General features: G+C 42.9%; 1 protein-coding gene across 2 annotated transcripts in view; it reads left to right on the forward strand.

Annotated features, from left to right (window-relative positions):
• ABTB3 (ankyrin repeat and BTB domain containing 3) overlaps window positions 1–20874 on the forward strand; it is a 455607-nt gene that overhangs the window by 235833 nt on the left and 198900 nt on the right. The gene's annotated exons all lie outside the window — the stretch shown is intronic.

Here is a 20874-nt window from a genome sequence, read left to right on the forward strand (position 1 = left end):
TTCAATTTTCATCTATGCTATTTGAATGGATTCTTGTGTTTATTAAACAAGTTTCATGACACTATTTATGATTTTTCCTCTACAAGAACCACATTCACTGTTAGAATTTTTTACGTTCGGGAAATATTTTCCATCCTGCTCCTTCAAAGTTTCTTTACACTTTGATCCAAAATGAAAGTCTGTTTGATCCCGCTAATCAATAAAAAATATAATGAATGCTCCCGAAACAACAATTTTGTATGACCAGCTTTTTAAGGCTTCTCCCCCTTTATTTTCACCTGGTGGTCCTGTGAATAAGATATAGCCAAAATACTTTTGCCGTATCTTCTAAACCCCTGGTGCCCAAGATTTGGCCCCCCATGTGCTGCCCACAGGCTGTTGTGCATTATGTGCATTGCAGCAGTAGCACTGTGTTGGCTCATTACAGGAAACTAAGAGATTACTGGATTTCTGGCATATAAACAAGGTTTTTGCACTTATCAAACAGATATAATAAAACACCTTCAATGCCATATTTAACATAGCAAAAGGGAGCAAACAGATCATTTAAGACAGATCCGCAGCCAAATAAATACACCAATGCCAGAATCAGGTACATTGGTTGCATTATAAAAAATACCTTGATTAAAAAAAAAACATTAATGTGGAACTTTATGATAAAAACAAAATATGAACAGGCAGGAGTTTTAATGCGGAAGAGACATGCTATGTCTATTCTGCATTAAAGTTTACCTGCTCTAACGCCCCTGGACAGTGAGCTGCGCACGCACAGCTCATTGTACAAGTTCGGCAATACAGAGGTGACTGAGCTCTCATGCATGTATGGCAGTGACATCATCTCAGCCTGGCCAATGATAGCAGCCGGCTTCATGAATTTGATAGTCAGCCGCTGTCATAGGTCAGGCTGCAGTAATGTCGCAAAAATGTCAGCAGGGAGCTCTAAGATGCTGCATCGCTGGAGCCAAGGTGACTACAGTTCTGCTGTAATTTGTGCCCTTTATATCTGCCAAGAATTCAGCATTAAATTACAAAATGGCTTGTGCATTATAGATTTTTTTTTAATCCAAAGAAAGAGTTATCTAATAAGAAAACCACTTTTAAAGTGGCAGTAAACCACTGTACCTACACATAAGCCTATAATGTAGGTACCTGTGAAAATCGCCTAAACCTGCACGGTTTAGGAGATATTCACATTGCATGCAGCCCCTGACGCCACCACTCATGCCATCCCTTCAAAGCTCTGTGCATCGGTCCGTAACATGCATGCGCGGGAGTGTCATTATTGCGACATTCAGACCACCGGAGGGCGAACCCAGAGGCAAAGCAGGTTGAAGATGGAAGCGCCTGTCAGCGGTAACAGCACAGCGCTGGAGGGCTTTGTTCTAAGGTAAGTATTTCATAATGTGCTAGTATGCGATGCATACTAGCACATTATGCCTTTACCTTGCAGGGTTTAAAAAAAAATTGGTGCAGTTTACTTCCACTTTAACCACTTAAGGCAGGCATGTCCAAAGTCCGGCCCGCGGGCCAATCGCGGCCCGCAGTCCGGTTTTGAACGGCCCGCCTGGTGTGCTGCGGGATCAGGGCTGTCAAATGAGCCGATCCCCGGCACTGTGTGAAGCTCCGTCGGCTTCAAAAGTGAAAGTAAAGTGCAGAGGAGTGTGCTGTGCTCTCTGCTTCCCCCTACAGTGCAGTACCCGGCTGAATGAGGAAATGGAATGGAAAGGTACTGTACTACAAGCTAGATTCGTTTTAAAAAGGCTTTATTTATGTGTATGTGTGTGTGTGTGTGCATGTGTGTCTGTATGTATGTGTGTACATGTGTGTCTGTATGTGTGCATGTGTGTCTGTATGTATATGTGTGCATGTCTGTCTGTCTGTATGTGCATGTGTGTCTGTATGTGTGTGTGTGCATGTCTGTCTGTATGTATGTGTGTGCATGTCTGTATGTATGTATGTGTGTGCATGTCTGTCTGTATGCATGTGTGTGCATGTGTGTCTGTATGTATGTATGTGTGTATGTGTGTGTGTGCATGTCTGTCTGTATGTGTGTGTGTGCATGTATGTATGTGTGTGCATGTCTGTATGTATGTATGTGTGTGCATGTCTGTCTGTATGCATGTGTGTGCATGTGTGTCTGTATGTATGTATGTGTGTATGTGTGTGTGTGCATGTGTGTCTGTATGTATGTGTGTCTGTATGTATGTGTGTCTGTATGTATGTGTGTCTGTATGTATGTGTGTCTGTGCATGTGTGTGCATGTGTGTCTATATATGTGTGTGTGTGTGCATGTATGTATGTGTGTGTGCATGTCTGTCTGTATGTATGTGTGTGTGTGTGTATGTGTGTCTGTATGTGCATGTGTGTGTGTGTCTGTGCATGTATGATTGCATGTGTGTGTGTGTCCATGTATGTCTGTATGTATGCGTATGTGCATGTGTGTCTGTATGTATGTGCGTGTATGTCTGTCTGTATGTGTGTGCATGTATGTGTGTTTGTATGTGTGTGCAGCATGTGTGTCTGTATGTATCTGTGTGCATGTATGTGTGTGTGTGTGTGCATGTATGTCTGTATGTGCGTGTATGTGCGTGTATGTCTGTATGTATGTATGTGTGTGCATGTGTCTGTATGTGTGTGTGTGCATGTGTCTGTATGTATGTAAGTATATGCATGTGTCTGTATGTGTATGCATGTGTCTGTATGTGTGTATGTCTGTGTGTATGTGTATGCATGTGTGTTACTTTTAATCCAGACCCCCCCCCCCCATTCTTGTACCATCAGAACTGCTTTTGTGGTGCTTGTGTGTGTGATAGCAGCCAGGATTGCTGCTCCTCTGAAAAGCAATCCATATACAGATCGCTTTTCAGAGGCATTTGAAAGGTGGTAAAGAGGCATTATGTTGCCTCCTCACCACCTGTTTTAAGCCCGTAAATGTAGCATCACTATACCGCAACTGTGCAGTCTACACAGTTGCGGGGTAGTTGCAGTGCAGGCCCATTCACCCTGAGCATACCTCCAGCTGCAGCCACAGCATGTGTACACCCCCAGCTGCTCCCTCTGCAGCTAAAGGGGGAGAAGTTGGGGGTGGTAAAAACAGCTTAACCATGTAGTTTTACTGCCCCTCCAATAAGCCCTTGGTTCACATCTGCATGGCTGCATGCTGTGTGTAGGGCAGCCCATGCATTTCAATGGGCTTCCATACCCACAAAAATGCAGGGAAAGAAGTCCCAGAGCTTTTTTTTTTTTTTTTATTGCGCTGCACCAAAAGCACCCCATGTTTCCAATGTGTGGGGTACCATTAAGACTTAACGGTACCCCCAAAGAACAGAGCATTCGTCTGTGTGTCAGGCAAACGAGCGCGACAAAGGCACGAGAATTTTTGTTGGGCCAGGTATGAGTGCTCGAATGACCGAATTTTAATGGTTCAAAGAATGTCAGGCAAAATGGTCGGCCCTCACACATGTTCACTTCATCGAATCTGGCCCTCTTTGAAAAAAGTTTGGACACCCCTGACTTAAGGAATAGCCTCGTTTTGAGATTTTGGTGTTTATAAGTTTAAAACTGTTTTTTTTTATAGAAAATTACTTAGAACCTCCAAACATTATATATTGTATTGTTTTTTTTCTAACACCCTAGAGAATAAAATGGCGGTCATTGCAGTACTTTTTTCACACGGTATTTGCGCAGCGGTCTTACAAGCACACTTTTTTTGGAAAAGATTCACCTTTTTGAATAAAAAAATTAGACGACAGTAAAGTTAGCCCAATTTTTTTTATATTGTGAAAGATAATGTTGCGCCAAGTAAATTGATACCCAACTATAGCATTTTATGCTATAAAATTGCGCCTGCTTGTGGAATGGCGTCAAACTTTTACCCTTAAAAATCTCCATAGGCAATGTTTAAAAAATTACAGAGGAGGTCTCTTGCTCTAACGATTGTGGCGATACCTCACATGTGTGGTTTGACCACTGTTTTCATATGTGGGTGCTACTCACGTATGCGTTCGCTTCTGCACGCAAGCTCGTCGGGACGGGGCGTTTTAAAAAAAAATTCTCTTATTTATTTTACTCGATTTTATTTATTATTTCACTGTTATTAAAAAAAAAAATGGGTCACTTTTATTCCTATTACAAGGAATATAAATATCCCTTGTAATAGAAAAAAGCATGACAGGTCCTCTTAAATATGAGATTTGGGGTCAAAAAGTCCTCAGATCTCATATTTGGACTAAAATGCAATAAAAAAAAAAGAAAGTTGTCATTTGAGAAAATTACATTGAAAAAATGACCCTTTAAGACGTTTCGACATTGCTTCCGCCCTGCTTGCTATAGTATGGAGGCAGGTGGGAGCCATCTTCCCCTCACTCAGCCACAGAAAGATCCTGATTGCTTTAGCCGCTGCCGACGGCTCCGCTAAGCGGCGGAGGGCGCGGGAGAGCGGCGGGAGGGAGGGTGGCACCTCTTCCTTTTACGGTGATCTTGCAGCGAATCTGCCGCAGAGACCACCATTATCGTAAACACAACCAGCTTCTGAAGAGATGGAGACCTCAGCTGTAGCAGCAGCTGCTGCCGTTACCTAGATCTTCAAAGTGCCGACATATATGTACAGGAGCCGGTCGGCAAGTGGTTTTAATGCAGCACATTTTATGTGCCGGACATAATTGTTTTTTTTTTTGTTTGTTTTTTCAACAAGATTTAAACAAACTGTACACATGACAGGTTCTCTTTAAAGATTTTCCTAATTGTATATAACCTATATAAATAGGATATGTTAGTGCTCATAGCTCAATTATGGAAAATAATTTGTATTGGGCTGGCCTTTTTCCGAAGCATGGCTGATCTATTTATTATTGTTTACTTAGGTGGTTCCTTTCTTAGACAGCAGTTTATTGTTTGCTTGCTCTTTATTCTTCCTTTGAAATTGTGCCTGTTCCGACATTCTTCACAGCACAAAATAAACTTTCAGATCTTTTTTTCCATTTACCAATGCGGTTCATGTAGATTATTTTAATTTGCCGAAATTTATACAGACCACTGGTTTATACGCTAGTGTTTGTTTTTAATTCCTGACCTTGTTTCCGCTAAACATATTTCATTACTCAAACAAGGACTTTAGAAAAGAACCTTTGTAAACTAGATCTGAATCCTAAATGAATATTTTCTTTGCTAAAGCACTGTTGGGGGAGATTTACTACAACTGGTGCACGCAAAAAAATCTGGTGAAGCTGTACATAGTAACCAATCAGCTTCTAACTTCAGTTTGCTCAACTAAGCTTTGACAATAAAACCTGGAAGCTGACTGGTTACTGTGTAGCTTCCAGGGGTGTGTGTGACAACATGGCAATGCAGTAGCACAATTCAGAGGCACCTGTCACCCTATAAGAGGAAGCGCATATAAGCTGCTTCAAATTGCGTTTGCATTCCTATAGACTTAAATTGGAAAGCACGTTAACAAAACCCCTCAACACAACCCCCTAAAGAGGAAGTAAACTCTCCCACTCTGATGCTTGTTTTCATTTAGTCCATTATAATAAGTAATTATCAAACTATAGCCACTGTAATCCAGCCCAAATCGCAAATTACTTACTGTTTAAAGAAACTTCAAAAAATTGTTTCCTGGGGTTAGGCAGCGCCATCTTAAGTATTGTTTTCTGAGTCCACAGTGGAGTGTATTTCCACCCTTACATTGAGCACTTCCTGTACTGTTAACCAAGCCTCCTTCTCAATCCAACGTTTCTATGGCAACTCTGCTTCCCTGTTCATAGCGGACTTGTTTTATTTCATAGTATTTACTTGTGCCGATTATCTAGTGTTTGCCTATGTCAGTCTTATCAGCTTCAGCTGATAAGACTGCAGTAATGCTGTCCGATGCCTTTTTTTCCACTCCATGTGATGTCACATGGTCACATGGGGTGTAGGAGGAAGCTCTGAGTGATTATGCAGTCTCGTGGGATTTCAGTGTTGTAGGAAGTCCTGATAATAGATAGACAAGCACACAGAGTGTGCCGTAAATCATGGGAACAATACTATGCAAGTAAGGCGATATCTACAAGCAGTGTTCATTAGAGTTTTTTATGCTGATTCACATGGGACAAAGTTGTGGGGAAGAGTTTACAACCACTTTAAAGTAGAACTTTGGTCCACCAATAAAAAATAAGAATGTGCTGCAGCACTTAATTATAAATGCATCTGCACATCTATCTTTCTCTTACTCCCTCTCCAAAGTTCCACAAATACCTGTTGGTCATGACATTGAAGTCCATCTAATGCAGCTTCCTGTGATGGTGTGGCAACAATGCTTCACTGCTCCTAAATTCAGAGCAGAGTTACTTTTATGTAGATGACTTGTACTACAGTTGGATGAAAAAAATGTTGCAGGGGGCATAGCTGTCAGCATTGTCACTGCTGATTCACAAACATGTAGCTTGTCAGTCAGCAACTGGCCACACCTAGTCCTGCCCGTTGCTTTATGGATCAGCAGCACTGCCTCTGTAGCTGAAAACCTTCCACTGTGAGCTGCAGTGTCTGGCATGGAGGACTTGTGAGACATGGTTTAGAAGTCCTGGAGTTTTTATTACTTTATGAGGCTTGTGTTTCATATAGTAACTAGATTTGGTACTTGTTTGGACTGTCATACAGGAACCTTTAATTGTACTTTAACTACTTCCAGACCGGAAGGCACAGTGATGTACTGGTACGTTGCTGCCTGATTCTGGTTTTAGGGCGTGTGCATGCGTACCCTCCAACTTACACCCGCTGTAATTGTACACAGCGGGAAATTTTCATCGGGGGAATGATTCATGGCCAGGATCTGCTGATCAACTGTGTCCAATCACAGCCCAAAGCCCTTTGTCTTCAATCAACACAGGGCTCTGTACAGAAGGAACAATTTCTCAGTTTCTTTTCCCTGCAAAGCAAAGAGATCTTTAGTAAAAAAATAGCACACATTACACACTATTAGGCACACATTGAACCCGTTGATTACTTTAGATGTTGACCCCTTCCTAGCCAGTTTCATTAGTACAGTGACACTGCATAGTATTATCACTGTATTAGTGTCACTGGTGATGTCAGTGGCAGTTAGTCAGTTCCCACTCAGTGTCAGATTGCCTGCTACACTATTGCAGTCCTATTATAAATTGCTGATCACCGCCATTAGTAGTATAAAAAAACAAAAATTCCAGTATATATACCATAATTTGTAGACACTATAACTTTTACACAAACCAATCATTTTTTTTACAATGTACCCCATACTCATTCGCATAGAGTGGGGGGCCGGTATCTGGGGGCCCCCTTATTTAAAGGGGGCTCCCGGATTCTGATAAGCCCCCCGCTCGCAGACCCCGACAACCAACGGCCAGGGTTTTCGGGAAGAGGCCCTTGTCCTCATCAACATGGGGACAAGGTTATTTGGGGTGGGGGGGCATTTTTTCAGCGTAGGGGGTTCCCCTTTAAATCCATACCAGGTGACGGGGCCAGCGAGGTTTTAATCTCGCCGATGGAGGTGGCGACATTGACTTCCTTCACTAGTCCTGGCTACCTGAAGCCACGTTCAAAATGAACGGACTTTTCTCTGTGTGTGGGCAAGTCCGTTCATTTCAAAAGTCTGACGGACTAGCACACAGACGGGCGAATTGCAGTCAGGCGTCCAATTTTGAGTCAAAACTTCTTTTTAAGTCCTCCAGACTTTTGGAAAGAAAAAGTCCGCTGGAGCCCACACACGGGCGGATAGTCAGGCAGACTCTGGTCCACCGGATAGTCCGAACGTGTGTACACGGCATAAGATGCAATAGGTCTTTTTTATTGCCAGTTTCCTATTCTCAGATATGGCAGTATTTCTTAATGAGCTTGTTGCAAACATATTGACATTTATAGTAACTTTATGAATCTGTTACATGCATCAGCAATGCAAGAGTGCCATGTGCAGCTATGCCTGACAATTTTTCCACAAAACCTTTATTGAATCGCCTCTAGTATGCAAAGACCCATAGCAGCCAATAGGCAGTTCTCATTCATTGTTCTAAGTCGTGTACCATGACAGGTGAAATTTGATTGGTTCTTGCGGGTCCCTGCCTTTCATCCAACCGCACAGCACTTTGCATGGACTTATTAACAGAGCTTAGCGGACTACCTTGTATCCTTGTAGCTAAACGGCATTATTGTATTATTCTTCGTATTTAATTGCCTACTTCTCTGCCAACAACAACAACAGTACTATAATCCTATAGGCAGCAGCAACACTTCAAAGGTTAATTCTTACATTGCTTTCTATGCACGATTAAATACAGTGAATTAAAAACAGAACTGAGGCTTGTTTTTAATTATTTTAAGGATTAATTTTCATCTTTAGCTCAAAAATATATTGTGTAATGCAAGCAATGCAAGCCATCCGATGTATGGTATATGGACAGACAGACAGATAGATAGATAGATAAATAGATGGATAGATAGATACTGTAGTTAGATAAACAGCCATCACAGTTAAGATGGAATGATAAATAGATAGATAGAAAGATAAAAAAAATACATGTATAAACCAATTAGATAGATGGATAGATAGATGGATAGATAGATGGATAGATAGATAGATAGATAGATAGATAGATAGATAGATAGATAGATAGATAGATAGATAGATAGATAGATAGATAGATAGATTCTGTAGTTAGATAACTAGCCATCACAGTTAAGATAGATTGATAAATAGAAAGATAAAAAGATACATGTATAAATCAATAAGATAGATAAATAGATAGATACTGTGCTAGAATGATAAATAGTCATCTATCTAATAGATCGTTAGATGAATACATACATAGATAAATAGATAGATTCTGTAAATGGATATATATATATATATATATATATATATATATATATATATATATAGATAGATAGATCGATTGATACTGTAGGTAGATAAACAGCCATCACAGTTAAGATAGACTGATAAATATATAGATAGAAAGATAAAAAGAAACATGTATAAATCAATTAGATAGATAGATAGATAGATAGATAGATAGATAGATAGAAAGATTCTGTAGTTAGATAAATAGCCATGACAGGTAAGATAGATAGATTGATAAATAGATAGATAGAAAGATAAATAGATACATTTATAATTCAATAATATAGACAATAGATAGATAGATCGATAGCTCGATAGACAATCATGTAAGATATATAGATAGACATTCTGCCACTTTACTGTACTCAGGTCAGTTAAATGGCGTATTCTGATTGGTTGCTATGGGTTACCACAATGTACATTATAGCCCTTTGCACTGTGTTTTTTTAACAGTTCTGAGCAACAAGTACCCTTTAAGGGAAATACCAGGCTTTCAAAAAAAAAGGGGGGGGGGCTGATTTGTATCATCGGAGTAGAAATGCCACTGGTGATACTTCTTGCTGTCACCTCTAGTTGCCATGGCAACACCCTGATTGTCCCCGTTCACTTTATGAACTGGTCGACTTGTTTACCTTAACAGAATTGCATTAGCGGAGCATTAGGTTTTGTTGTCAATTATTTCCCAGTTGAGGAATGGCCGTGGTACACACCGGTTGGTACACATTGATGGGAAATGGCAATTAATTATGGGATATTTTATTCCTGCTTTGCAGGAAATTGCTGTGCGCAGCTAAACCTTATGAAATGTTGAGACACTAATTTGGTAATTATTGACATAAAAAATAGAGTGGGGGGGGGGGGGGGGTTCTTATACACTTCAATATCTGTGGATATTTTTCAGGTGATAACCAGAGGCACTACACAAAGAGAAATCCATTTAGGTAATAAATTCAATTAAGAAATGCAATGTCTGCTACAATTTGCTAGTTTGATACATTTTCTATTCAGTCAATAAGCTGTGTTAGCTGAACTCCAAACAGATTAAAAAACAGAGATTAACGCCGCTCTGTTTTCATTACCACATGATTAAATGTATTATTTTTTTATGGACACAGTTTGAGTGCCTAAATTTGACATGGCATTAGCTTAGTGCAGTCCCTTTACTGCAGAGTTCAGACTGGGAGAGGGAAAGACAAGCAACCGATAGTTGTGCTGCAATCATAGGTGTGTGCAGGGGGTGTTCCAGGTGTGCCTGGGCACACCCTAATCACCACGTGCAGTGCAGCTTTCCCAAAAGTCCACTGCCCTCCTGACACCATCCACTGTTTTACTGACTGACACCATACACTGTCCTACTAACACTTTCCACTGTTCTACTGACTGACACCATACACTGCCCTCCTGACACCGTCCACCTCTCTACTGACTGACACCGTTCACTGTCCTACTGACACCGTCCACTGTTCTACTGACTGACACCATACACTGCCCTCCTGACACCGTCCACCTCTCTACTGACTGACACCGTTCACTGTCCTACTGACACCGTCCACTGTTCTACTGACTGACACCATACACTGCCCTCCTGACACCGTCCACCTCTCTACTGACTGACATCATTCACTGTCCTACTGACACCGTCCACTGTTCTACTCACTGACACCATACACTGCCCTCCTGACACGTCCACCTCTCTACTGACTGACACCATTTACTGTCCTACTGACACCGTCCACTGTTCTACTGACACCGTCCACTGCTCTACTGACTGACACCATTCACTGTCCTACTGATACTGTCCACCCCTCTACTGACATTGTCCACTGCTCTACTGACTGACACCATTCACTGTCCTACTGACACCGTCCACTCCTCTACTGACACTGTCCACTGCTCTACTGATTGACACCATACACTGCCCTGCTGACACCGTCCACCTCTCTACTGACTGACACCATACACTGCCCTCCTGACACCATCCACCTTCTACTGACTGACACCATACACTGCCCTCCTGACACTGTCCACCTCTCTACTGACTGACACCATACACTGCCCTCCTGACACCGTCCACCTCTCTACTGACTGACACCATACACTGCCCTCCTTACACCGTCCACCTCTCTACTGACTGACACCATTCACTGTCCTACTAACACCGTCCACTGTTCTACTGACACCGTCCACTGCTATACTGACTGACACCATTCACTGTCCTACTGACTCCGTCCACTCCTCTACTGACAACATCCACTGCTCTACTGACTGACCCCATTCACTGTCCTACTGACACCGTCTACTGACTGACACCATTCACTGTCCTACTGACACCGTCCTCTGCTTTACTGACTGACACCATTCACTATCCTAGTGGCACCGTCCACTGCCCTACTTACACTGTCCTCTGCTCTACTGACTGACACCATACACTGCCCTCCTTACACCGTCCACCTCTCTACTGACTGACACCATTCACTGTCCTACTAACACCGTCCACTGTTCTACTGACACCGTCCACTGCTATACTGACTGACACCATTCACTGTCCTACTGACTCCGTCCACTCCTCTACTGACAACATCCACTGCTCTACTGACTGACCCCATTCACTGTCCTACTGACACCGTCTACTGACTGACACCATTCACTGTCCTACTGACACCGTCCTCTGCTTTACTGACTGACACCATTCACTATCCTAGTGGCACCGTCCACTGCCCTACTTACACTGTCCTCTGCTCTACTGACTGACACCATCCACTGCCCTACTGACACCATCCACTGCCCTAATGACACTGTGCACTGCCCTACTGACACCATCCACTGTTCTACTAATACTGCCCACTGTTCTACTGACTGACACCATACACTGTTCTACTGACACTGTCCACTGTTCTACTGACACCGTCCACTGCCCTCCTGACACCATCCACTGCCCTCCCGACACAGTCCATTGCCTTCCTGACACCGTCCACTGCCCTACTGACACCGTCCACTGCCCTACTGACACCGTCCACTGTTCTACTGACTGACACCATCCACTGCCCTACTGACACCATCCACTGCCCTACTAACACTGTCCATATTTTAAAATATGTATTTACTTTTATTTATAGGAGTGTTTGTGCCTGTGTGTGTGTGTGTGTGTGAGCTTAGGGTGCACCCTAATGCAATAGCCCCCGTGCACCTGTAGCCAATCCTCATGCACTCATGAGGAACATGCTGTTAGGAGAGAGAGAGTGATCAATGAGCTTATTGGGAGAGACAAGACCTGTGAGTGTCACATAACTACAGCAGAGAAAGATCAGTTCTCTCCCCTTCCAGATGAGGCTTTGCTCAGTGGCAAAGCTGTGTAAATCACAGGACTGGATGGACAAAATATAAATTCTTTAGCATGTAAAACAACTTCCCTAGGTGCATTTTATCTGTGAATTGACCCATTAGCCTAGAGTTCAGCTTCATTAAACAATGCAAGTGGCAAAGTGCTGTAACCAACAGCCAGAGATGTCCCCTGGTGCACATGTAACCTGAGACAGCCATTTTTAATGATCAACCCCATTTTGGTTGCTAGGACACTGGCACAGCAACCAATGACACTGGGTCCTCACTGCCAGTGTCCTAGAAACCAAGAAGGCTGTGCCTCTTTGGTTGCTAGGACACTGGCATCTGAGCTGTACAGTGACAGTGTTTGCTAGGATGTAGTTGTCTGCACCATAACAACCAATGACACTGTGTGGCCAGTCAGTAGCATCCCAGCAACCAACTCAGTAACAATGCCAGCACCATAACAACCAAGGGGTAGCTTAGTAATGTGTAAGGTAATGGGCCTACACCATGATTAAAGTTCTTTAAAGTGTACCTACAGACAAATAAAGCCAAACTCGTTTACAAAGGCTAAATTGAATAGGATAAAGCATATAGTTTATTGTATAAATAAAGCCTTAAAAAAGACAGTTGTTTTATATCTCAACTCATACATAAAATATGCACACAAAAATAACAAAAAATACAGTTATTCGTGAGAAAGTGTGCCCTTTGAAAATGGCATGTTTCACAGCAATGCCACTTCTTCAGGAGTAGGACAGACTTGTAGTGCGATTTATGTCAAGGTGTTCCATTAGTTTGGATAAATCCATCTTATCGTCTATAGTGCAGCTGTAGAGGGTCTTTAGCCATCGCATGCCAAAAAACCCCCCCAAAAATCACAGTCATGCCCTTAGAGATAAGGGGGGCGCTCACAGAACTCTGACCCAAACACCACCAAGAGGAGGTGCCCACTATCAAAAAAACCTTGGCGGGCTGTATCTGGCCAGTGGGGGGCCTGAACTAAGATGGACCACACAGGTGTCTGATATAATAGTGCCCAAAGGATGGCTACCTGTAGAAATGGAAGGAAAGAGGATTCTGATTGGTTGCTATGTGTGTTGCACGTTGCTCCTTCTGCACTGTTTGTTGAAGATGTATCATTTCTTCTACGTTAATAACGTGTGTTATGGCTATATGTGGTCTGGGTGTGTCCCATTTATACTAATGTTTTCAATTAGGTTAAAACAGACTTGGGAATTCGTACCTCATAGCCCATAAACAAAGACATGTAAGTGACTGCAACCATATGTTGAAAATGACTCGGTCAAATAAATATTTTGATAAAAGGGGCTGGAAGAACGCGTTAAAGCAGCTGATTTATCACGTGTATCTCGATCTGTCTCCTCTGAAATCTCCCACAGTCTTGGCACCAGTACTGGCTGTTATCTGGCTGTCTTCAGGCCTTAAAAGGAAACCTGGCTCCTGAAAAATCCTCAATTTCTATAAAATTGGGCTTTTCCGCTGTGCCTCGTGTTCAGTGCTGTGTTCAGCTGACTGTTCACTTCAAACACATGAATAATCATACGTGATAACCTTTTACCATGTTATAAAAACGTCTGTCCAAGGTCTCCTTATCTCCTTTATTCATTTCTTCTTTACTTTTTTCTTTTCATCCTTTCTTTCCTTTTTTGCCTTCCTTCCTTCCTTCCATCCATCCTTCCTTCCTCCCCCTCTCTTTCACAACCATCGTGTTCAGTGCTGTGTTCAGCTGACTGTTCACTTTAAACACATGAAGAATCATAGATGATAACCTTTTACCATGTTATAAAACATGTCTGTCCAAGGTCTCCTCTCCTTTATTCATTTCTTCTTTACTTTTGTTCCTTCATTTCATTTTTTCCTTCCTTCCTTCCATCCTTCCTTCCTTCCTCCCCCTCTCTTTCACAACCATTATCCGTTATCTCACCTTCTTTTCCTTTCATCAATTCATCCCTTCTTTTCTTTTTTGTCTGTCATCACTCCCTACACTCTCTCCTTATTTCCTTCCTTCACTCATCCCTTCTTTTCTTTTGTCATCACTTCCCCTTCCTTCCCTCCTTCCTCCCTCCCTCCCTTCCTTCCTTCTCTTCTTTTCTTTTCTTTCTATTCATTTCCTCCTTCCTATTTCTTCCCTTCCTCTGTGCCCTAATTTTTCCTCCTCATCATTCATCCTTTTCCATACTTCATCCTTCCTTGCTTTAGCTCTCTCCTTTCTGGACATCCTTTTTCCTGTCTTTCTCATCCTTTCCCCTTTAGGCTCAATTCACATGACTTGTGACAGCAGGCATTTATGTGCGTTTTTTTGCACACCTTTGCTCTACATGCATATGGCAGCCTATTCATTTCAAGCATGCCAAAGTAGCTCATGCAGCTTTTAGAACCTTTAGAACCTTGAGCTTTGCTTGTTTTTTAACAGTGTGGTTCGACATGTTTGTTGGACATCTTTCCACACAATAAAAATGTGTGTCTGCTTCTCACATTTGAGGTACCATTAACAACGAATGACACCGCAAGCATGGCTTGTGGATTTAACAGGTTTGGCACGCATGCGCAAACAATTAGAGATTTTGTTGCGTTTATGAAATGCTATTGTGTGAATGCAGCCTTACATCCCCTTCTTTGCTTCTTCTCCACTTTTCGCTTTCTTTCTTACGTAACTTTTTGTTTATCATCATTTCCCCACTTTCTTCCTTCCTTCCTTGATCTCCACTATTCCTTAGTCCTTATGTTTCTCCTCTCACCTTCTCTTCTTCACCTGTCTTCATTCCTTCCAACCTTTCCCTGTTTATTTTCTTTCTTTTTTTTCTTCCCACCCTTCCTTCCTTACTCTTCCTTGCCACTCTTCCTTCCTTCCTTTTTTTTCTTCACAAACTTCCTTTCTTCCTTCCTACTCTTCCTTCCTTCCTTTTTTCCTTCACACTCTTCCTTCCTACTCTTCTGCCCTTCATTCATTCCTTCCTTTCTTCTATCCTTCCTTCCTTCCTTTTTTCCATCTCACGCTTTCTTCATAAATTTTTTCCTTCCCACTCTTTCTTCCCTCCTTCCTTCCTTCCTTCCTTCCTTCCCACTCTTCCTTCCTTTTTTCCTTCCCACCCTTCCTTCTCCTCCTTCCTTCTTGTTTTCCTTCATGCTCTCTTTCTTTCTTCTCTCTTCCTTTCTTCCTTCCCTTCCTCCTTCCTTACTCTTTTCTTCCTTCCTTTCCTCCTTCCCCTTCCTTCCTCCTCCCTTTCTTCCTTCCTTCCCACTCTTCCTTCCCCTTTTCCTTCCCACCCTTCCTTCTTTTTTTTTCCTTCATATTCTTTCTTTCTTTCTTTCTTTCTTTCTTTCTTTCTTTCTTTCTTTCTTTCTTTCTTTCTTTCTTTCTTCCCTTCCTCCTTCCTTCCTTTTCTCCTTCCTTCCTCTTTTTTTCCTTCTTTTCCGCCTTCCCCTTCCTTCCTCCTCCCTTTCCTCCTTCCTTCCTTCCTCCCTTCCCTCCCATCTCTTGCTCCCCCCCCCCTCATCCTGTCTTTCTCTTTCTTTCCTTTTTTACATTTGTTTCCTTTTTACAGCACAATATGAGCCTCTTACAATATGCACTGGAAGCTGCAGCAAGACAGAAAGAGCCTGTCTCATCTTCTGGCTGGAGAATGGCGTCATCATCCAGCTATTTCCTCACTAGCCTTATTGCCCCTGCCCTGCCCCTTCATTCATTGGATTTCAGTTTTTGTAATCATGAAGGCTCATATGTGGGCATTATTAGGATAGTTTGCATGCAAATGTAATTTGTCTACGAATGCCCAGTTCTCCAGAGAGGCAAGGTGCTGTGATGTTTTCAGGAAGCTATGTACAGCACTCTGTCAGCATATTCCACCAGCTATGATCTGCCTGCATTGCATAGAGAAGCACATAGACACACTTATTCTGTCACTGAGTCTAAAATAAAGTAACTAATAGAAATGGAAGGGAATTATTTTAAAAATGCTATTAGGGTTATTGGGTTTTGGGGGGGTGGGCTTATTTAGCTTTTAGCAAGCTTAAAGTTAGGTGCACCTGCACTTATTTGATAAATGAGGCTAATTTTCTTTTACAATCTTTCTCTCTTCTCTTCTTCTTGTCTCTCTCGCTAATTCTTCTTCTTTATTCTTATTCTATTCTTTTATTTTTTTTTTGGATACAGTTGCAGCCCACCGCTCTTGTGCAGTCAACAAATTTAGGGACACACTATAATTATGAACCTGCCATGCGTTAAAGTGCAGTATCCACTGTGCTTGCAGGGAATAAACAAATTCTGTGAGCCATATGTTACTGAATTGTCTTCCTTTCTAACCCACAACTTCCTTGTGGCAAAGTGAAAAATGTTGCAGAGAAACCACAACAGTAGATGGTGAAGCCACCAGAGATTCTGAGGACTCTCTTAACGTTTGTAAATGCAGAGATGTGTTTCTGGGTTATATTGGGTTTTCCTCCATCTGTCCATCTGGTTTGTGTTAGAAGCTGTGAAATTGGTCTCTCGGGAATGAGACGGAACGCAAATAAATATGAGGACGTGACAAATTTTTGTACATTATGTCTATATGCAGCCACAGAAGGGAAAAATTCTCATGTAGATAAACTTAGCTTTGCACATTTGGAAGGAAACACATTTCTAACTACCCCTTTTAAAATGTTAGATTTTCCAATATTTTATATGGTATCTATGTTGTTAGCCATTGTAAATATTTTGATTTTTTTTCAGTGACGTGGTTCAGAGTGCAGAAGCCAATTAGAATTCTATCTTTACTTATCTTAAGCCCTGTACACACGGTCGGAGAATCTGTCGGAATGAGTCTTATCGGACCGTGTCGTCAGATAATCCGACTGTGTGTGGTATGCATCGGACTGATTCCGTCCGAATCTCCGTCCGACCCAATTTTCCAACATGTTGGAAATATTTCCCGACCAACTGGGCCGGTCGGACCTAATCCGATCATGTGTAGAGCATTTTGATCGGACCAAGTGCCACGCATGCTCAGACTTTTCGCCAACTTGGCCCGACTGTGTGTATGCAACAGTTTCAGACACAATCCGTCGGACTAAATCCGACGGGCAAAATCCGACGGATTTGGTTGGCAGAATCTCCGACCGTGTGTACAGGGGCTAACACTAAGCTGGCTGCACACAATTACATATGTTAGCTGAACTTAAAGCCTAACTCCAGGCACAAATGAGATTTAAATAGTCTATTGTTTTCGGTTACCTTTCTCCTCAGTCTTGATTGAAGACACCTCTTCCTAAGCCATCCTTCAGTGCAATGGATCAAAGTCATGGTTTCCTCTATTATCCAAGCTAATTCCCTGCCTTGGGGACTGAGCATTTTTCCTGTTCATTATTTTCTTGGAAACTGGTCCCCTCACTGCCTTGGTGAGTTCTTCTGCCATTGGAGCTTATGAGGGAGTACCCGGCTGATGCAAATGACCCATCAGCAATGGGCAGTGTCCACATCACACAGAGAGTGATGTAGAAACCCAAAGAAGGACCCCAAGAAGTAAACGGAGGAAAAGGGAAGGATTGTAGCGTGATTGTGGCTTCAATCAAGAAAAATATGCATTTGGATAGCTTTTTTCATATCAGCGGTTTACTGTACAGCAATCATTCTCAACCAGAGATCTGTGGAACTCTAGGGTTCCTACAGAGGTTGCTAGTGGTTCACTGAATTTTGGCTAAATGACCAAGTTCTGGGATGATGCAAATCCTGTGTTGTGTCTTGGGTCATCAGTGGCCACCTATGGTGGCTGAAGAGAGAGAGAGTTGATGGCATGCTAAAAGGCACAAGTTTGTGGTGTCTTAGATCTTCACTGTCTTCAAGAACTCTGGTGGCTAAAGAATCTTCAGCATCATACACACATCTAGGTTTGTTGGAAGGATGGTCCTCCATTTCACGATGGCCCCTAAGCCCTTGTACACACGGTCGGAGATTCCGACAACCAAATCCGTCTGAGTAATTCCGACGGATTAATTCCAGAAGAGGCCCGGAAGTGATGTTGCATACACATGGTCGGACTAAGTTGTCGGAAAATCCGATTGTACATAACGTGATGACGTTATTTCATTACGACGGGACTACGTTCAGGCTAGTAGCCAATAGCTTTGGTCTAGGAATTTGATCTGAGCATGCGTGGCACCTTGTCCGTCGGAGTAGGCTACACATGATTGGAGTATGTCCTATCGGAGCATTTTGTCTGAAAATTTTACCGGCAAGTTGGAAAAATTAGTCCGTTGGATATTCCGATGGAAACAGTCCGATGCAAACCACACACAGTCGGAATATCCGACAAAACGGTCCGATAGGACACATTCCGTCGGAATCTGCGACCGTGTGTACAAGGGCTAAGGCTTTACTGTGTCCTGTGAAACTAAAGCAAATAGTGGGGTACCAAACCCTGGAGGAACCTGGAAGTTTTAACAACTATTTGAATGGGATATTATGTCAATGGATTGTCTAGGCCTTCACTTTTTATTGCACACATGACAACCTTATTGTGCAATCTCCTTTGGATTTAGCAACAGCAAAGTAGTGGGAGGCCCTACCTGACTGGATATAAGCTGATAGATTTCAACACGTCCTCAAGCTATGTAGCTGCTGGTAAAGCTAAAGGAAATAGTACATAGGTTGTACAATCAGTTTGTAATGTGTTTGGCCATCATTCAGGGAAATGTTGCTTCTGGTTGTAATGTCTCTCTCTGTGAGTAGCCGTTTGAATGAATAAGCCTGGTAATAAGTAATTGATGCAAATTGAAATCCTTCTTTAAATTCTTTAAACATTCTTGTTATTTAAATATTTTCTACATTTATTACTGAGAATCTTCTGTGTTAGTGCAAAGTCAATTTCTTTTGCACAGTTATACATGTTCAGAAGCTGTTACCATAGAAACACAGGCCAACAAGTACAAAACTCAACCAAATGTTTTGTCATTGGGGAAGATAATAAATAGGTAGCAGAAAATAATGTAAACTACAATACGCCATGACACATTACATAAAGATCAGCTCCACCCATAGCAGTTATCTCCATTTGAGGGGGAATGGAGCTGGAATCGTTATCCTGAGGGGTTCCTTCTGCTGTGTAGGAGCCAGGAGCCTACCCAGGAGTGGCAGGGAGCCCTCCTGAGGAGCTTGTTGTTTATTCCCTGCAAACATAGTGGCTGTATTACAACACTTGCATGCATAGTTCTTCATTTACTTCTATAAGGAATGCACTAGAGCAGTGGTTCTCAACCCCCCCCCCCCCCAGGGGTCAAATGACGAATTACCAGGGGTCACCGAATCCTGGGCTGTTCCTGAATCCCTCACCGCTCTCCCAGCCTTTTCATGGCCGCCCAGCAGGGCTGTCCCTGGAGCCTGTGGTCGCCCAGCTGGGCAGCTCCTGGAGCCCACGCCCAATTCACTCAGCCTCTTCGCAGCCACCCATTCAGTTCACAGCATGGCTGGGGGCAGAGACTAGAGGTCAGCTGAATGTGAAGTGGGAGGGGCTGGAGGAGACCCTATCTCCTGATTCTGGCATAGGTGTCACTTCTGCGAGTTACCACAAAGTCAGAAACACAGTGAAGCCGGAGACACAGTGAGTAACACTACCTGAGCTGAGCTGAGTGAGCTGCCATTAAAAGTTCCCACTACAGTTCTCAGATCAGCAGATGACCTTGATCAAGAGCCCCTAAGTTGGCTGATCAGAACTGCCCCCAGCACTGCCACTGATCTCACCCCCCCCCCCCCACCAGCACTGCCACTCATTCAACTCCCTGCCAGCACTGTCACTCGTTCAACTCCCCGCCAACACTGCCACTCATCACCCCCACCCCCACCACCCCCCCCCCCCACCAAGGAGTAAGAGAAGGAATAAATATAGAGAATACATGGAAGGGAGAGGAAAAGAGGGGGAGGAACAAAGAAAAGGAAGAGAAATAATACGAGAGAGAACAAGAACTATGGCTAGAGAGAGGGAAAGGGAAAAAAACAAGAAATTGGAATAGAAAGAGATAAAAGGCAAGAAAGGGGGAACAAAGAGAGAGAGAGAGTGGTACATCCTAAAATGTACCATAAGGGGTTTTAATACTGTGCAAGTGGAAGGGACTCAGGGAGCGCTAAATGTCCATGGGTTAGGGGATGCAAAACACGTGTCTTGCCTTGGGTGCTGACAACCCATGCTGCGAAAATAATTTTACTGTTAGGGATCCGCACAACTTGGGAAATTCTATCAAGGGGTCACGACACTAGCAAGGTTGAGAACCACTGCACTAGAGGACACTGACCCTAAGCCACAAACAACAGCAGAGATGCCCCTTAGTCCAACAACAACAGAGGGCAAGCACAACAGAGGACATGCCCCATAGACTAGCAACAACAGAGAACACTTCCTCCAGGCTGGAAACCATAACAAGAGATGCCCCTAGGCCAACCACATAAGAGGGCATTCCCCTAGGCCAGAAATAACAGAGGACATGGTCCCTGGGACAGGAATAAAAGAAGACATTCCTCCCTAGGCCATAAACAACAGAGGACATGTGCCCTAGGCCAGCGACAACAGAAGACATGCCCGCTAGACCAGAAACAGCAGAGAACATGCTCCCTAGGCCAGCAACAATAGGGGACCTTCCCAATAGGCCTGCAACAACAGAGGACATGCCCTCTAGGTCAGCAAAAATAAAGAAAATACCCCCTA

The sequence above is a fragment of the Lithobates pipiens genome, unplaced genomic scaffold, assembly GCF_037356315.1.
Source record: "Lithobates pipiens isolate NorthernLeopardFrog02 unplaced genomic scaffold, aLitPip1_a1.2 Scaffold_8, whole genome shotgun sequence".
NCBI lineage: Eukaryota > Metazoa > Chordata > Amphibia > Anura > Ranidae > Lithobates > Lithobates pipiens.